We start from the raw sequence: 19908 nt of genomic DNA on the forward strand, positions 1-19908 counted from the left end.
TTTCATTTAATTTTCTTTATTGTGTATGTGAAAAATTGGCGTTTGTGTGAAATTACACTGTTAATTATGTTACAAGATCATATGTAACTAATATCCCTGTAGATACAATCTATACTCACAAATATGTTAATTCTGGTTGTTACATAATGCCACTTCCATTTACGGGATCTTCAGAGAAGATGTGCATCTTGAGCATAATTGTTTGGTGTGCTTAATTGGTTGCTTTTAGATGAACACACACTATAAATATTTGCACTTATATTTGTAATTTTTATATTTATTTTTTCATTTGAAAAAGGCTACTTTTGTACAGTGCACCAAGGATGCTGTTAGTAAGGTTGGGGAGTGCATCTCATTAAGCAGCTTTAATATACATCTGTATTGCATTATGGTGTATGTATTATCTTCCTTCAATAAAGAAAAAAAATATTATATAGGGCTACCAAAAAAAAAATCATAAATATATATATTCCTCTTCTAGTCTAATATATATATATATATATATGTATATATATATAAACTGTATTTAAGAATAAATAGAACACATTCTGCTATGTAAAGAACACTGAAATGTGAAATATTCATATTTTCATGCCGGATTAGTGCACTTGACAAAACATGATCAGGTTTGAGCATGAGTAAGGGTGTTAGTTTTTTTTCTTTCACTTTCACGCTCCATTGAAGCCTATAGGGGAATACATTAACACGGTCGTGATATGTGAACATCAGCTTTTTGCGCTTGTCAGGTTAGCGCTCATGCAAAAAGTTTTTATTTTCAATTTGTAATACACACGATACCCGAAGTGCGGGAGTGCACAGTACCTCTACACTCGTAGTCTAGCCCTTAAAAAGATGCAACAATATTCCCTCTAACAGAAAAGGTAATAATAAATACAAAGTATACTGTGAATAGGGAACACATTATCTTCAAAAATCAAATGATAATATGACAGTGGCACAAATGATATTTCACTAAAATAATTTCCCCTTTTTGAAATAAATAAATAAAAAAACACACTAAAGGTCTAACAAAAAAAAACAAAAAAAAAATCATTTAGAAATCAGATTCTTAAAGTGATTTTTATTGTAAACTTGATTTAGCTAAAATTTAAATAATAGCCAGTTAATTAATGAGATTATAGTTTGTGCTATGTAAGTGTGATAATAATCATTTCCTTATAAACAGTCAGTTTAAATAATACAAAATCATGGGTGATGACATGTGACATTCCAGTAGGTTATATGGATGAATATGTGCTGTATGAAGTGGTACAAAATCATATGACATGTGACATTCCAGTAGGTTATATGGATGAATATGTGCTGTATGAAGTGGTATAAAATCATATGACATGTGACATTCCAGTAGGTTATATGGATGAATATGTGCTGTATGAAGTGGTATAAAATCATATGACATGTGACATTCCAGTAGGTTATATGGATGAATATGTGCTGTATGAAGTGGTACAAAATCATATGACATGTGACATTCCAGTAGGTTATATGGATGCATTTGTGCTGTATGAGGTGGTACAAAATCATATGACATGTGACATTCCAGTAGGTTATATGGATGCATTTGTGCTGTATGAAGTGGTATAAAATCATATGACATGTGACATTCCAGTAGGTTATATGGATGAATTTGTGCTGTATGAGGTGGTATAAAATCATATGACATGTGACATTCCAGTAGGTTATATGGATGCATTTGTGCTGTATGAAGTGGTATAAAATCATATGACATGTGACATTCCAGTAGGTTATATGGATGAATTTGTGCTGTATGAGGTGGTACAAAATCATATGACATGTGACATTCCAGTAGGTTATATGGAGGAATTTGTGCTGTATGAAGTGGTATAAAATCATATGACATGGGGGGGCGGAGCCAGCCACCGCCAGATATGGCTGCATAGTAAGGAAGCTCCGGGCTACCAGGTACTTCCTAACCATATTATAAGCCCTAGGTGCTAACTAACCACATACCCCAAGACCTCTTCTAAAGCCGTGCACTACGGTGCATGCAAAGATAGAGCCTAAACATCGGGATCTGAGAGATATGTGAACGGAAGCGCCATGTAAGCAGAGATCACTAGGCCTCAAACCGTGACGCACATTCAGAAGCGGAGAGACGGAGCACTACAGAGCGGCACCGGAGGCAAGTTATAAGTAAAACACCTACACCCTCACGGTCAGCGACCCCTCTCCAGCCAGATACGGAGCACACCGAGCAGCTTTGTCAGCACACACCTGATCCAGAGGGGATATAAGAGTGCAGTAGGGGCCGACATATAAGAGGTGCCCCTAGGCTAACTGGTATACACTAACAAGGCCTGACATGCTCGTACCATGAGACATAATACCGATAAGGGCTTAAGGGCAATTGGTTAACTCTAGGCTGAGATAATAAATGACAAACCACAAAGTTCCATCAACAAAAAGTACTCAGCAGTGAGCAACTACACTAACAGATATATATGGAGAATTAAAAGACCGCTAAGCAGAGTGTCAGCTAGATCCCTGCATGCAACCTGCAATATAAATGCATCAAGCAACATCATTACGCTAAAACAACAACAGTGAGTGACATACTATAACCCTCTTAATTTACACAACACGAATAGATCTGTTGGACATAAAAACTATACTTCTGACCATCTGCTGTGTTGCGACAGTGAAACACACTACGTATATCCCACAAGATGGCGTCCAGGAGACCCCCTAAATCTGATAAAGCAGGCAAACCCCAAACAACCCCTGCAGGCAAGATGAAAAACTTCTTTAAAGTACTTGATACGACAGAACCTGCCATCACTGGCACACAAGATCTGGATAGCAACCAGTCTGACACTGAATCATCAGAAATAGGACAATGCCCTAAAGAACAGCTCACGAAGGCCGATCTAGACAACCTACCAACAAAAGCGGATTTTGCATCCCTCATAGCACAAGTGGGGAAAATGATCAAAGATGGCCTCAAAGAGGTCAGGAAGGACATCTCCGAATTAGGAGAGAGAGTACTACACCTTGAAGATGATCTAGAATCGGTACAAAAAGAGGCTGATTTGCAAAACAGAATTTTAGATACTCAAGACTCAACAATCCTACAGATGCAAATGCAATTGGAAGACCTAGACAATAGGGGTCGCCGCAGTAACATTAGAATACGAGGGGTCAGTGAAAAAATCACTCCACAACAGATACCACTATACCTGCAGGCACTGTTTCAAACTATCCTACAGACCCCAGAGAATCCCAACCTGCCTGTAGAGAGAGCGCATCGTGCCCTCAGGCCTAAACCACCTGAAGGAAAGCCTCCAAGAGACATTATCCTCAAATTCCAATCTTTCAATGACAGAGAAAAGATAATGGAAGCCTCAAGGAAAATGAGACAAATCTCCCACAATGGAGATAGCATCCAAATCTACGCTGACCTAAGCATCATCACATTGAACAAACGAAGAGAGGCCAAATATCTAACTCTACATCTACAGGAACTAAAGATACCATATAGATGGGGATTCCCGTTTTGTATAAAAGTGATACAAGGATCAACTGTTGCTATCTACAGATCCCCAGAAGATCTGAGAGACTTTTGCAAACACCTGAACATCCCGGAACCCGCACTGCCCAGGTTAGATACCCAAACTCCAAAAGACAACCTCAAGCTCACTAAAGATCCAAAGCCTCGGGGGAGTTCATGGTCCAGAATCAGTAGGAAAAGACATCAATCAGCCTCCGGATCAGTAGATGAAGGGTCACACTCGACATGATAATAGAGGACTTGACAGAGTTGTTATTTGAAAATGTCAATAATCATTGCATATAGATGCAATGTTACACATGCTCTTCCTACCCATAAAGGGACTATAACCCATATCCCACCTCTACCCCCTGGTATAACGGTAGTGTGAGTATGAACTTTCATTAGTAACTGCCTTATGATGATCTGACAGACAGGTATGCAAACTGTTAGATTCCTTTGTGATTCTCCTTAATGACTAGCCTTATACTGTTTATCTTTGTATTCTCTCATGTCTCTCTTACAGTATGGAACAATCATAAGTAAAAATTACACCTAGTCTAAATAACATCATAAGAAGTACTGATACTCCCATGTCCGTATTTTTATGCGAACTGGGCAGTATCCCCTTTCACCATATGAATTGTATATGTATTTATGCAATCCTTATACTTTCATTGTTGTTTGTTGGTTAAATGTTAAGTTAGTTATGTTGAATAGTTGGTTAAGTTATAGAATCACTGAAAAAGTTCATGTCTTTCTGGTTCTACATGTGATTTTACAGGTTCAAATGAATGGGTCCCATTACAAGCTTTCCAATCTTAAGGGTAAACATAGGAAACAAACTCAACCCCACCGATGTCCACATTGATAGGAGCTAGACACATTAATATCCTCACACAAAATACCAAAGGCCTGAATTCTCCTGTAAAAAGATCGATAGCCCTTAATTGGTTTACTAGACAGAAAAGTGAAATAATATTTATCCAGGAAACACATTTTAAAGACGGTAGCACGCCGAAATTTTCCTCAAAGCACTTCCCAACAGGTCACTATAGCTCCCACCCACATAAAAAGATAAACGGAGTAGGCATACTGCTACACAAAAACATCCCCCTACAGAACATCACTACACATAAAGATACAGAAGGCAGATACCTAATACTGGTAGGTGAATTATATAATAAGCCGATAACTTTAGCTAATGTATATGCACCTAACAGAGGGCAAGCTACATTTTTCAAAAAACTCACGAACAAACTTCTAGAAGTGTCAAAGGGATCCACAATACTAGCAGGAGATTTCAATGTAGTTTTAAACCCCAAGCTAGATAGCTCACAAGCAAAAAGCTATTTGTCAGATAGCACGATTAGAAACATAGCTAGTAGTTTGAGAACCTCTTCATTAATAGATGTATGGAGAACTCAACACCCGACACAAAAAACATTCACCTTCTTTTCTACTCCAAATAGATCTCACTCAAGGATAGACTATATATGTGTGGATCAGTTAAGTCTGTCCCTGGCAAAAAACACAGATATTGTACCAACCCCTTGGTCAGACCACTCAGCGACCACTTTAACTCTGGACTGGCCAGATCGCCCAATAAGGGACTTCTGCTGGAGATTGGATAACACTCTACTTTTACAGGAGCATATCCCTGTTAAAATAACCAAATCTCTAACTGAATACTTTAGATACAATCAAAACGCAGATACTGCCCCTACCACAGTATGGGAAGCTCATAAAGCCGTTATTAGAGGGGAATTCATTAAACAAAAATCAATCCTTAACAAATCCTATAATCAGGAATACACACAATTATTTCAAAACCTGAGGGAAGCGGAGAAACTACACCTAGATAACCCCGATTCCCAGATTAGCCTCGATGGTCTCACAGCAGTAAGAAGGGCCCTGAACAATTTACTAAACAGAGAAGTGCATAGGAAGGCATATTACTTAAAGAAACTTTACTTCACTGAGGGGAACAGAGCAGGACCACTGCTAGCCAGAGCTCTAAAGAAAAAATCACTTGGGAATTATATCCATAAAATGCAGGACAAAACAAAACAGGAAACCTTTGATTGCAAAGAAATAGCAAATATATTCAGTAGCTACTATAGATCTCTTTATAACTTAACACCAATTGTAGACCCTCCCCTATCAGGCCTGATAAAGGAATATATAGATAAGGCGGACCTCCCAGTCATCCCACAGGACATAGCTAAAACTATGGAAGCCCCGATTACAGAACGAGAGATAACCGAAGCAATAGCGAGCTTACCCACACAAAAGAGCCCAGGTCCAGATGGACTCACAAATATGTACTATAAGAGATTCCAATCAACACTAACCCCACATTTAGCAAGTATGTTTAACTATCTAGATAAGGAGGGACAGCTATCCCCACTGCTCCTAGAAGCGCACATCACCGTATTACATAAGGAAGGGAAACCCACAACACAACCCGAGAGCTATAGGCCAATTTCATTGCTTAATGGGGACATAAAGATTTATGCCAAAATATTAGCGAAAAGAATTAGTGCAATTTTACCGTCAATCATCCAGTTAGACCAGGCGGGCTTTGTTCCGCACAGGGAGGCCAGGGACAACACAATTAGAACTGCCCGTATAATAGAGTATGTAACAACCCACAAGATCCCAATGGCCCTGGTCTCCACTGATGCGGAGAAAGCTTTTGATAGGGTGGCTTGGCCCTTCCTCAGAGCTTCTCTGCAGAGGTTTGGATTTGGGGAGATTATGATTAAGAGAATCTTCCAACTCTATGACTCTCCCTCCGCCAAAGTGAAAGTTAATGGGGTTTTGTCCCAGGGATTCCCAATAAATAATGGAACGAGACAGGGATGCCCGCTCTCGCCGGTCTTGTTTGTACTAGTCATGGAGGTTCTGGCATCCAAAATACGCTCTAACACAGAGATAGTGGGTATAAACATAGGCCCAAACCACTATAAGCTCTCGATGTTCGCAGATGATGTCTTGTTGACATTGTCCTCCCCAGACAGATCTATCCCTGCGCTAATTGAGGAATTTGATGAATTTAGCAAGATGTCCAACTTCCTCATAAACCAACAAAAATCAGAGATTCTATGCGTAGCTATGACCCGGAAGGAAGGATTGGCACTTAAAGATCTCTGCCCATACAAGATACAAACCTCACAACTAAAGTATCTGGGAGTATTCCTAACCCCTAAGATTACTCACTTATTCGAAGCAAATTATAAACCATTGCAAAATACAATAACACATACTCTCCAGAATTGGAGAGATAAACCCATATCGTGGTGGGGTAGAGTTCAGGCGATAAAAATGTCAATACTACCGAAGATTCTATACACCTTGCAGGCAATCCCAGTTACCTTACCTAGACTATACCTCACACATCTACAAAAACTCATACACTCATTTATTTGGGGCAAGATAAAACCACGCGTCAACGCGGCCACTATGCACAGAGCAGTGAGGGAGGGTGGCCTGGGAGTACCAAAACTAGAAACGTACTACCACTCAATAGCCCTCCAGCACATTCTAGATTGGCACATAAAGAAAGATGATAAAGCCTGGGTGTCCTTAGACTCCCAAATCCTTAGAGCCCCAAGGCCTGGTGCCATCTGCTGGATGGACAAACGTCTCAGACCTACGGTCTGCCAGACATCAATGCTTTATAAACATATATTGGAGGTATGGGACTACCTAAACCAAAAGTTCCCTAAGCTATCAACACCCCAATCCCCCCTCACTCCAATATCAGCAAATATGGAATTAACAGGAGGATATGAACCCATACAGGGAGTCCGAGTCACATGGGAAATACCTGATTCCTTACCAATAATTAATTTCTTAAACAAGAGAACATTGAAACCTAGACAGGAAATGACACAAATACTACGGGGGGCCTTCACATCATGGCTCAAATACACACAACTCTCACATTACATAAATAGTAACCAAAACAAGCAGGATCTAACTAGACCCCCGACTGCTTTTGAAAACTTGTGCCTGTTAGCCACTCCCGCTAGAGGTACCCTTTCCATAGCTAAAAGAACACTAGATACAGCTACGCAAATGCACCTCCCAACATACACTGAACACTGGCAACAAGACTTAGGCGTAGTGATAGACGAGGAAACCTGGAGAAAAATCTTTAATAACACCCGAAGATCATCTACTTCCACTAAAATAGTTGAAATGAATTTTAAAATACTGATGCGGTGGTATCTCACACCTCATAGGCTACACAGAATCTACCCCGCGTCTTCGGCCTTATGCTGGAGGAACTGTGGAGCTACAGGGACTATGGCTCATGTTTGGTGGCTCTGTCCTAAGATTAAACCCTTCTGGAGTAAAATCGAACAGATACTACAGAAATTAGGGGGCACAGACTTCACATTAACACCATTAATAGCATTATTAAATAATACACCTAGTTGCAGATGCAGAATCCGTCAGGGCTTAATTCAGATAAGCTTGAATAGTGCAAAATCCCTAATATCCCTTAACTGGAAATCCCCTTTGATCCCCACAATCCAGCAATGGATCTCGAAAATGAATGATATACTCCCACTAGAGCAATATGGTTACTACAGAAGAAACCAACTAGGCATATTCCTAGATATGAAACTTTACTGGGAAGATCTAGTCAACTCGGATGACCTGAACATTTAATGTCCCCAAAACAAAATAAACACGATTAAACAGACATAAACATTAAAATAGAGAAACAGTTACGAGGCCATGCCACACCAAACATATTTAACTGGGGCCCCAGATATGACATTAGCTAAACCCTACCCTTTTGCATGCACAAAAGATAAGATACTTGGACCATCCTATCACAGACAGAACTTGTAGAACTGTTGTTTTGTTAAAATAGTTGTATAGTTATTTAAGTTTTTTGTTTTAATTGGTTATACGCATCAATACTTAAGTACTGGACTCGTGAAGTTAATAAAATAAAATATGCTAGACAGACTCGCCAAGATGCAAAGTCCTATGGGACTGATGGACACAGAACTTCTCACCCATGCCATACCGAGACCATTGTATAAGCTCAGAAATGTAACATTAACAGAATCTGTCAGATGTTGTAACGTCATTAATGTGTGAAAACCAATAAAAATTATGTTTAAAAAAAAAAAAAAAATCATATGACATGTGACATTCCAGTAGGTTATATGGATGCATTTGTGCTGTATGAAGTGGTATAAAATCATATGACATGTGACATTCCAGTAGGTTATATGGATGAATTTGTGCTGTATGAGGTGGTACAAAATCATATGACATGTGACATTCCAGTAGGTTATATGGATGAATTTGTGCTGTATGAGGTGGTATAAAATCATATGACATGTGACATTCCAGTAGGTTATATGGATGCATTTGTGCTGTATGAAGTGGTAGAAAATCATATGACATGTGACATTCCAGTAGGTTATATGGATGAATTTGTGCTGTATGAGGTGGTATAAAATCATATGACATGTGACATTCCAGTAGGTTATATGGATGCATTTGTGCTGTATGAAGTGGTATAAAATCATATGACATGTGACATTCCAGTAGGTTATATGGATGAATTTGTGCTGTATGAAGTGGTATAAAATCATGTCATATGTGACATTCCAGTAGGTTATATGGATGCATTTGTGCTGTATGAAGTGGTATAAAATCATATGACATGTGACACTCCAGTAGGTTATATGGATGCATTTGTGCTGTATGAAGTGGTAGAAAATCATATGACATGTGACATTCCAGTAGGTTATATGGATGAATATGTGCTGTATGAGGTGGTATAAAATCATATGACATGTGACATTCCAGTAGGTTATATGGATGAATTTGTGCTGTATGAGGTGGTATAAAATCATGTCATATGTGACATTCCAGTAGGTTATATGGATGCATTTGTGCTGTATGAAGTGGTATAAAATCATATGACATGTGACATTCCAGTAGGTTATATGGATGCATTTGTGCTGTATGAAGTGGTATAAAATCATATGACATGTGACATTCCAGTAGGTTATATGGATGCATTTGTGCTGTATGAAGTGGTATAAAATCATGTCATATGTGACATTCCAGTAGGTTATATGGATGAATTTGTGCTGTATGAAGTGGTATAAAATCATGTCATATGTGACATTCCAGTAGGTTATATGGATGCATTTGTGCTGTATGAAGTGGTATAAAATCATATGACATGTGACATTCCAGTAGGTTATATGGATGCATTTGTGCTGTATGAAGTGGTATAAAATCATATGACATGTGACATTCCAGTAGGTTATATGGATGAATTTGTGCTGTATGAAGTGGTATAAAATCATATGACATGTGACACTCCAGTAGGTTATATGGATGAATTTGTGCTGTATGAAGTGGTAGAAAATCAAATTAAAAACAAAAAAAATTAAAGAAGATGAGTGATGTACTCCTTGCTATAGAATAAAACATCAGCCAGGTGTGAACATTTAGTAAAACAATAAAAATAAATAAAGAAATAACATTTTTCTTGCTTCTGTGGTTTTCCAGTTAGATAAATTCCACGTGTTGCCTTATTTGAAGGAGCTAATCTGGGCTTTCCTCTAGAGAAGACAAAGCTAGCCACGTTCATTATGTTTGTATAAATTGTATTATTTTGCAGCTGTTATCTGATGAAGCCATTTAGGGAAAGCTACATACTGTACATGGTTAGCTATATATCTACAGTGGGTATTTCCAGCTGGGAATATTAGAAAACCCAACATTTTTAGAAATTTAATGAAAAAGGGGCAATAAAGAAAAGATATTTCATATCTAAATATTTTATATTAAAATCTCAAGGTGTTTACTTCTTCTTTAATGGTTCTCTGTGATGCAATATTTTAGCGTTCTTTTCCACACCAGCCCTGTTTATTAGGAGAATAGAATTTTGTGTAGTTCAGTAATGTTTTGCATTATTGTAATGTAAATGTTACCATTGCTTACCTCTTTCCTAGCAATTTATTCTTGTAGTGTTTTGGGATTTTTTGGAAATATACAAGTACCTGTTTTGCATTTGTTTACCATTTTGCTCTTGAGAGTCACCTTTCTTTAGAAGAAAGCTAATCCCTATGAGTACCAGATGTTTCAGGGTAAGTGAGCAAATCATGATGAGATATAGGGCGCTAGTGCCAGTACAGCTGTCTGTGCATTGCATCGTCGCTAAACAATCAGTAAGAAAAAACAAACTTATAATCATACTTTAGGTGTATGCTCTGTCTCAAAACCTTTGAAAAGAAAGACGAGCTGTAGATCATATACAGAGTAAGCTCCTTTAATGATGGAGTAAAAATCCTATAGAGAAAAATATGATGTGTAAGGGAAGTGGTAAAGTAAATACAAAGTACCGCTACATGACATATAATAACACCTAAACTGGTGATAAGTTTTAAGATATTGGGGCCGAATTATCAAGCTCCGAATAGAGCTTGATGCCCCTGTTTCCGCACGAGCCTTCTGGCTCGCCGGAACAGCAGTTATGAGGCAGCGGTCTTAAGTCCACTGCTCAATAACTGGTCCGCTGCCTCTGAGGCTCTGGTCTGCAATCCGCATGATCCTATACGATCGGGTTGATTGTGACCCCCTGGTGAGCTGCTTGTGAAATGTTAAATGCCGACAGCATATGCTGTACATTACAGCGCATCATGTCGGACAGACATTGATAAATGGGCCCACTAGTGAATATATATACAGTGCCAAATGACTGATTAGGTTGCCAGCGACAAGCGCAGTGATCTCTGAAGCTACAGTCTGGGAACTAATACATACGTTTTTCAGCAAAAAAAAATAAAAATCTAAATGGCCCAGAGGAGATTTGAACAATAGAAAATCCTGCACATCATAACGACTTGGCTCACCAAGCATGAGCCTGTTCTGGGCTTATAAAGTGTTTTGTCCGGGAGGCATTTGCACTTGATGGATGGAACTCAGGTGTAGCTGATAAATACCTAATTTCACTGTAGAAAAGAATGCAATATCTATTACTAGTAAAACTGAACAAGGTCAAAATCTCCAAAATTAGTGCACAGGACAAGTAGACCTTTATTTAGCATTGCATAAAATACAGTGAAAGGGAAAATCACAATTTTAAAAAGTTTTAAATCATTTTCTATGATAAAATTTGCTTCATTCTCATGGTATTCTTTGTTGAAGAGATACCTAGGTAGGTGTTGGGAGCAATACATGACAGGAAATAGCGCGGCCATCTCTGTGTGATTGCAATGGAATAACATTCTTGCAAAACTGCTGCCATATAGTGCTCCAGACTCTTGCATGCTCCTAAGCTTATGTCCCTGCTTTTCAACAAAAGATACCAAGAAAATGTGATAATAGAAATACATTTGAAAGTTGTTCTATCTGAATCATGAAAGAAAAACTAGCAGGCCCATTTATCAAGCTCCGTATGGAGCTTGAAGGGCCGTGTTTCTGGCGAGTCTTCAGACTCGCCAGAAACACAAGTTATGAAGCAGCGGTCTAAAGACCGCTGCTTCATAACCCTGTCCGCCTGCTCTGAGCAGGTGGACAGGAATCGCCGGAAATCAACCCGATCGAATACGATCGGGTTGATTGACACCCCCCTGCAGGCGGCCGATTGGCCGCGAGTCAGCAGGGGGCGGCGTTGCACCAGCAGCTCTTGTGAGCTGCTGGTGCAATGTTAAATGCGGAGAGCGTATTGCTCTCCGCATTTAGCGAGGTCTTGCGGACCTGATCCGCAGTGTCGGATCAGGTCCGCAAGCCCTTTGATAAATGGGCCTGTTGGAGTTTAACGTCCCTTTAATACAGTGCTGCCCACTACATTTTGTGCAGTTGTATTTTCTAGAACCTTTCCATCTACCAGGGACGTCTGATGCAAAATTGTGCAGTCGTAGTATGAGTTTTGTTTTAATGGGAAAAATTGCTGTCCCTAAATTCTGTGTATTTGACCCCATAGTGTCATATTGATTCAAAGCAGTGTGCAGTTAAACTTTAAAATGCTTTGCAGTCAAAGCAAATCATTGTCTACGTGACGCACCGTTGCTAAGTTTTCCAAACCAAAATGCACAAGCTGTGTTAATCATAATGTTCAAAAACTAGCACAGAATATTTGCTTATGTGGCAAAGATGTCTGTCAGCTGGAAGTCCAAGAAGAGGGGGGGGTTATTTTTTACAAAACTCAGAAGTAGTAAAATTATTCTCCGAACTCACAAATCTGTGCAACTCAAGGAATTCCCATTTTATGGTTAGCATTAAAATTTGAAATGTAGCAAGGCACTGTGAAAACAGTTTTAATGGTCTCAGCATTTCAAGCTTACATACACGCTCATTTTATTATGACAGTTATGCTAATGAGACAGTGTTTATTTTTGCCTTGTTCATTTTTTTACTCTTTTTTTTTTTCCCTGTTTCACTTAAATATCAGTTTAAAATGTTCCTTTCCTGTTTCTTAAATGGATTTCACTATTATAACATATTTTTATAAATCAGTTCCTAAACAGATTTAAAACAGATTACACTTTGAACTCAATCGATAGAGCAAGGTGCACTATTTTTGCGCAACCTCACACAATAATGCACAATCTGGTATTACCAGTGATGGCTAAATAGTTTCACCAAAGCAACTTAAGGCGGAAAACCTTTTTTTAGTGTACCCTACACTTTTAATTGATAGTGCAGAGAACGCTATTAGAGTGCTCATTGTTCTGGTATTACAACTGATGACTTTAGAGCAATGAAAAATACCCAAAGCACCTTTAGCTTAGTTATATGCAAGTCCCGGACTGCGAAATCAAACCACTGATCCCCCCCCCCCGGCTCCACGCCCATGCCCTGCTGCCAGGAGCAGACTTGAATAGATGCGCTATTTGTGCTCACAAGGTTTGCCTCGTGACCTCTCTCTGTACCATCCCACCTGCAATATCTGTCATCCAGATGTTAGCGCACCCTATACTATCCCTCAAGTGTTCAAAAATAACAATGGACTTGTAATATAAGTACAAAAATAGAAGCAATAACGATTGTGCTTGTGCAATGTAATGCGCATTGGAGATTTTTTTTGCACTCCACTTGTAATCTAGCCCAGACTATACAAACAGACTGACCTAAACATTTCTTTTTTTTTGCGTTTGTTGGGTTAGTGCGCTAGAGAAAACTGTTTACTTTCAACTCGTAATAAAAGCGCAACCCGAAGCTTGCAAAAAGCTTACTTCCAGCAAAGTCAACGCTTGAGCAGGAGCATTAATTAGCGCTCCACTGGTAATCTGGCCCAAAAGCTATTGCAAGTTTTATGCGTATTTAGGAAATTCTAACTTCAGTGTTTATTAATCCTCACTCCAATATTCAAAGATTCTCCAGCTTGGAGAGAAATTACAGTTCAGACTTAACACAGGGGCTCAACTCACTGAATATTCAAAAGAAAAAGGGTGGAACACTCCACCACTGCAAGATATCTCTCATTTCTATATATGAAGGAGAGACAACCCCAGTGCAAAACAGCTCTGTGGGATATGAGAGTTTGGTTACACTTCTGTGTTACTTTAACAAATTAGGATCATACTTTATTTCTGTTTATATGTACAAATTACATTGCACCTTAAATTTGCTGCATTGCAAGCTAAAACTGACACTTTCAGAAAATGGGAGGGAGAGGGCAGTTCCCAGTGCTGAAAGTGAATGTTAAATTTAATGAATAAGTGCCCGGTTTTTAAAAATACTCCAATCGCTGCGTGGCCTCACGAGCTGGGCGCCAAAGGGGAACGCAACGATTGGAGGAAGACGGATTTGTCATCGATCTGCTAACTACTGCAGGAGCTGCGGGCTGTGGATCGCTGGCCTGCTTTCCATAAAGAAAAGGTATTTTAAAAAAGAAGCTTCAATATAAAGTTTAATGAATGAAAGGTCCCCTGTATTTTTAAAAAACGGGCACTTATTCATTAAGATTTACTTTCACTTGAACAGGGAAGTTCCCAGGGTATGTCTGAAGCTCTCTCAAAAGTCTTGTGACATTTTCTAAGCATTTTAAACAAGCTGGTCTCACTCATTTGTCTCACTAGCTGTATGCAGGTGAATTTTGCTCAAAAATCACAGTACACTAACAGAAAAGTAATATATACTAAAATATAGACAAAAGCAAGTTAAATTGTAGTGAAAACATTTCAGTTTAATTTGAAATTTGATGCAAACTGAGCCTTTATATCAGCCCCAGGGGATCTCCAGTTACTGTCTCTCTCCCATGTGAAATTTTGTATCCTAGAGAGTGTCATTACTTTCTATGGAAGGCATATCTCCTCTCTCTGGGATTCCCAGGTTCCTTCCCTATTCTTAGAAAATTCAGGTAGTTCTGCCTCTGTGAAGTCTGCTCTATAATCAGAATATGTAAAATTGCAATCCTAAATAGACTGCTGTACACAAAATAAAATACAAAATTTAAAGTGCAAAGTTTAATGTAATAAAATGTAATCTGAATTGTAAAGTGATATAAAATAGAAAGCACAAAGTGTAAATGCAGCAGAAATGTCATGTCATGCAGTACTATATTGTACTGGGCTTGTCTCTCCTGCACATATAGAAATGCAGGGAACTCCCCTTGAAGAAGTAAAGCAAAATCTGCCTTTTGATTATTTCCCTAGGGATCTCGCAGTGCTGGAGGATCATTTTAGAATATCTCACCTGAGTGGAGAGGTTTTGAATATCATGGTCAGTTTTTTCCCTTTACACAACACTCCATTCAGCCATATTGATTGGTTGTGAACTCTGTCTCATCTATACAACCTCCAATTGGCGGTTTAGAGCTGTTTAACTAAAAAACTTGGTTGAGGGGGGAAGGATAATAAGCAAAGAATAGAAGGGTACATTTGCATTTTGTTATGCAAATATTAATCATGTAATATGTATTGTTTTGTTAAAATTGCAGTTTATTTATTTTTAGCAATGGAAGTGAGCCATTTAAAGAATATTATAGTTTAAATATCAACGACCAAATGTTTTCTTTCTCCATTAATGTGCTGTATTATAGTACTGTCTCATGGGCTGTGGGGGAAGACTACAATAAGGCAGAGAACCTGTTGGCTTTGTGCTCATATACTAAGGCCCTGGATATGAGAAACAGGCTTCTGAAATTTAACATCCTCATATATATAAATTTAGATCATGGGGCCGAATTATCAAGCTCTGAATGGAGCCTGATGCCCCTGTTTCCTCACGAGCCTTCAGGCTCACCAGAAACAGTAGTTAAGAAGCAGCAGTCTAAAGACCGCTGCTCCATAACGTGTCCGCTGCGGTCTTCAATCCGCCCAATCCTATACGATCGGGCTGATTGACACCCCTGCTAGCGGCCGATTGGCTGCGAATCTGCAGGGGGCGGCATTGCACAAGCAGTTCACAAGAACTGCTGGTGCAATGATAAATGCCACAGACATAAATCAACCCCAATGTCATTAAAGCCCAAGACTGTTTGACCATTATACACATGTTGTTAATCTTTAACCAGTTAAGGAATATTTTTCATGTCCCTCATAACTGATGCTGTCTTTGTCAAGTATATATTTGTCTCCATTTCCAGCCACTTTTTAGTATCTATGATTTACAGTTAAAGGGACATTATACACTAGATTTTTCTTTGCATAAATGTTTTGTACATGATTTATTTATATAGCGTTTTTTATAAAACAATGTATAGTTTTGCTTATTTTTAAATAACTTTTTGCTGATTTTCAGTCTCCTAACCAAGCCCCAAAGTTTTAGGAGAATACTGATGTATGCATTCTCCAGCTTGTTCCTGTTTGTGTAGAGAGTCTTTCCATATGCAGAGGAAGGGGAGGAGTGTCTGCTTTTTTTGTTATAGAACCACTTGCTCTGGGTGTTCCAGCTAACCTTTTCAACAGTGCTAAACTGGGAGCTTCTAAGTAAGTTTTTAAACGGTTTTATACTGGATTTTTAGATCAGTATGTGCATATTATTCTTTATAGTAATGTCTATTACATGCCGTTAAATGAAAATTGGTGTATACTGTCCCTTTAAGGATATTTTAATTTGGAGGTGATAAAAAAGCAAAATACAAAAGGTGGTGGGTAATATTTTATTGCCATGTTGTACTAACCATTCTTAAAGGGATATTAAACATTAAGGGCTAGCTTACAAGTGGCGCTGTATATTTCTTTTTCGCGTTCGTGAAAGCTTTTTGCACTAGTTGGGTTGCATTTGTATTGCAAATTTAAAAAAACTAAATCTAAATCCCAAATCACACTTAAAGTCGAAATTCAAAAATCGTCACTGTGTTTTTGCATTCCCCCATATAATTCAATGGAGAAAAAACTGGAAAAAAACACCCACTCTCTTGCGCAAGCACTGTAGCATTTTCACAATTGTGCTAACCCTACATGAAATCTAGCCCTAAATGAATGCTAGATAGAATGATGCATTCAAAGAAAAGATTAGTCTGAGAATAACATGCAGATGTGTTTGTTTTTTTTACGTTTCATTAGTTGTTTAAATAGTGAAACATAAGTGTAAAGTTTTAATGTCTATAAAACAATTGGAGCTGCAATGTTGTAACTTATGTTATTTTCTCTGCTGTGACCAATCAGGGACAGTTATAAATAGGTCACTAGAGTTTGCAGCCAATGGCTGTGTGGAATCTTACAGTGTTCTGCACTTTTATTTCTAACAAGAGCTGAAATTTTCACAATTTCCGAATGGAATTACAGAAAAAGGGAACAAAATAGATAATGAAAGTATATTGGAAAGTTATTTTATTTATACAATCTATCATTTTATTTTACTATGGGTTTAATGCCCCTTTAATTCTCTTATTTAACCTCCTTCTACATTAGTTCTGGTTCATGGACCATTTTATATGTAATTTATTTTACTGTCCTCAGTCATCAGCTATTTTCTCGCCATTTAACCTCCTGCCTTTATCTTCCCCCAGTTCAATTAAGATCCGGGTTGGCGTTGTTTCTATTCATATGACCCCAGGATTGAGGCTTCACACTACTGGACAATACCTATAGCAGCAATATAGTTACTCACATAAAAAGGTTCTGGTGTCAAGGCTGTTAAAGGTAAGGAGACATGATAATGATTGGGGGGTGCTGTTGCACTAATAGTTGTCATGCCTTCTTACTAAACTGGATATCTGAAGCAATCTTGTTCTTCTTACTGAACTAAAAGGCAATGTAATTCAGCACCATGTGCTGAATGTGCTTGCTCCAGGGTCCACACTCTAGGCCCATAAGGGATATACAAAGTCCAGGAGGCAGCCACACCATTTAATAATAATTATTTATTTAGTACATAAGCAGAAATACAGCGTTTCTGACCTATCCAGTCCTTAATCATGTATCATTAAGAACTGGATAGGTCTGAAACGTTGCAATTAATTAATTAATTACTCATTTTTTCAACAGTATTTTGATCACAGTTACATAAGAAAGAAAAACACATATTTAATGTAAGCTACAGCAAAATGTTTGATGACTATGTCCCATTAAATTAGGAAAAAATAGAATGTCAACTTTACGGTACCATAAAACACTTTCGGCTAGATTTGGAGTTTTGTCGGTAACGACCCGAAAAACTAACGCCGGCTTTTTTCTGGCCGCACCATAAAAATAACTCTTGTATTGAGAGTCCACATAAAGGCTGCGTTAGGCTCCAAAAAAGGAGCGTAGAGCATTTTTAACGCAGCTTCAACTCTCGATACCAGAGTTGCTTACGCAAGCGGCCAGCCTCAAAAACGTGCTCGTGCACGATTCCCCCATAGGAAACAATGGAGCTGTTTGAGCTGAAAAAAAACATAACACCTGCAAAAAAGCCGCGTTCAGCTCCTAACGCAGCCCCATTGTTTGCTATGCGGTAACACTTCCTACGTCTGCACCTAACACTCTAACATGTACCCCGAGTCTAAACACCCCTAACCTTACACTTATTAACCCCTGATCTGCCGCTACCGCTATCGCTGACCCCTGCATATTATTATTAACCCCTAATCTGCCGCTCCGTAAACCGCCGCTACTTACATTATCCCTATGTACCCCTAATCTGCTGCCCTAACATCGCCGACCCCTATATTATATTTATTAACCCCGAATCTGCCCCCCACATCATCGCCTCCACCTACCTACACTTATTAACCCCTAATCTGCCGACCGGACCTGAGCGCTACTATAATAAAGTTATTAACCCCTAATCCGCCTCACTAACCCTATAATAAATAGTATTAACCCCTAATCTGCCCTCCCTAACATCGCCGACACCCAACTTCAATTATTAACCCCTAATCTGCCGACTGGAGCTCACCGCTATTCTAATAAATGTATTAACCCCTAAAGCTAAGTCTAACCCTAACACTAACACCCCCCTAAATTAAATATAATTTACATCTAACGAAATTAATTAACTCTTATTAAATAAATTATTCCTATTTAAAGATAAATACTTACCTGTAAAATAAATCCTAATATAGCTACAATATAAATTATAATTATATTATAGCTATTTTAGGATTTATATTTATTTTACAGGTAACTTTGTATTTATTTTAACCAGGTACAATAGCTATTAAATAGTTAAGAACTATTTAATAGCTAAAATAGCTAAAATAATTACAAATTTACCTGTAAAATAAATCCTAACCTAAGTTACAATTAAATCTAACACTACACTATCAATAAATTAATTAAATAAACTACCTACAATTACCTACAATTAACCTAACACTACACTATCAATAAATTAATTAAATACAATTCCTACAAATAAATACAATTAAATAAACTAGCTAAAGTACAAAAAATTAAAAAGAACTAAGTTACAAAAAATAAAAAAATATTTACAAACATAAGAAAAATATTACAACAATTTTAAACTAATTACACCTACTCTAAGCCCCCTAATAAAATAACAAAGCCCCCCAAAATAAAAAAATGCCCTACCCTATTCTAAATTACAAAAGTTCAAAGCTCTTTTACCTTACCAGCCCTGAACAGGGCCCTTTGCGGGGCATGCCCCAAAGAATTCAGCTCTTTTGCCTGTAAAAAAAAAATACAATACCCCCCCCCCCACATTACAACCCACCACCCACATACCCCTAATCTAACCCAAACCCCCCTTAAATAAACCTAACACTAAGCCCCTGAAGATCTTCCTACCTTATCTTCACCCTGCCAGGTTCACCGATCCATCCTGAAGAGCTCCTCCGATCTCCTGATCCAAGCCCAAGCGGGGGGCTAAAGAGGTCCATGATCCGGCTGAAGTCTTCATCCAAGCGGGAGCTGAAGAGGTCCATGATCCGGCTGAAGTCTTCATCCAAGCGGGAGCTGAAGAGGTCCATGATCCGGATGAAGTCTTCTATCAAC

At 38.4% G+C, this 19908-nt stretch overlaps 1 protein-coding gene across 1 annotated transcript in view; it reads right to left on the reverse strand.

Moving 5' to 3' along the window:
* The window catches only part of ECRG4 (ECRG4 augurin precursor), a 58006-nt gene that overhangs the window by 29755 nt on the left and 8343 nt on the right, over window positions 1–19908 (reverse strand). The window lies entirely within an intron of this gene.

This window comes from Bombina bombina, chromosome 3 (genome assembly GCF_027579735.1).
Source record: "Bombina bombina isolate aBomBom1 chromosome 3, aBomBom1.pri, whole genome shotgun sequence".
Lineage (NCBI taxonomy): Eukaryota > Metazoa > Chordata > Amphibia > Anura > Bombinatoridae > Bombina > Bombina bombina.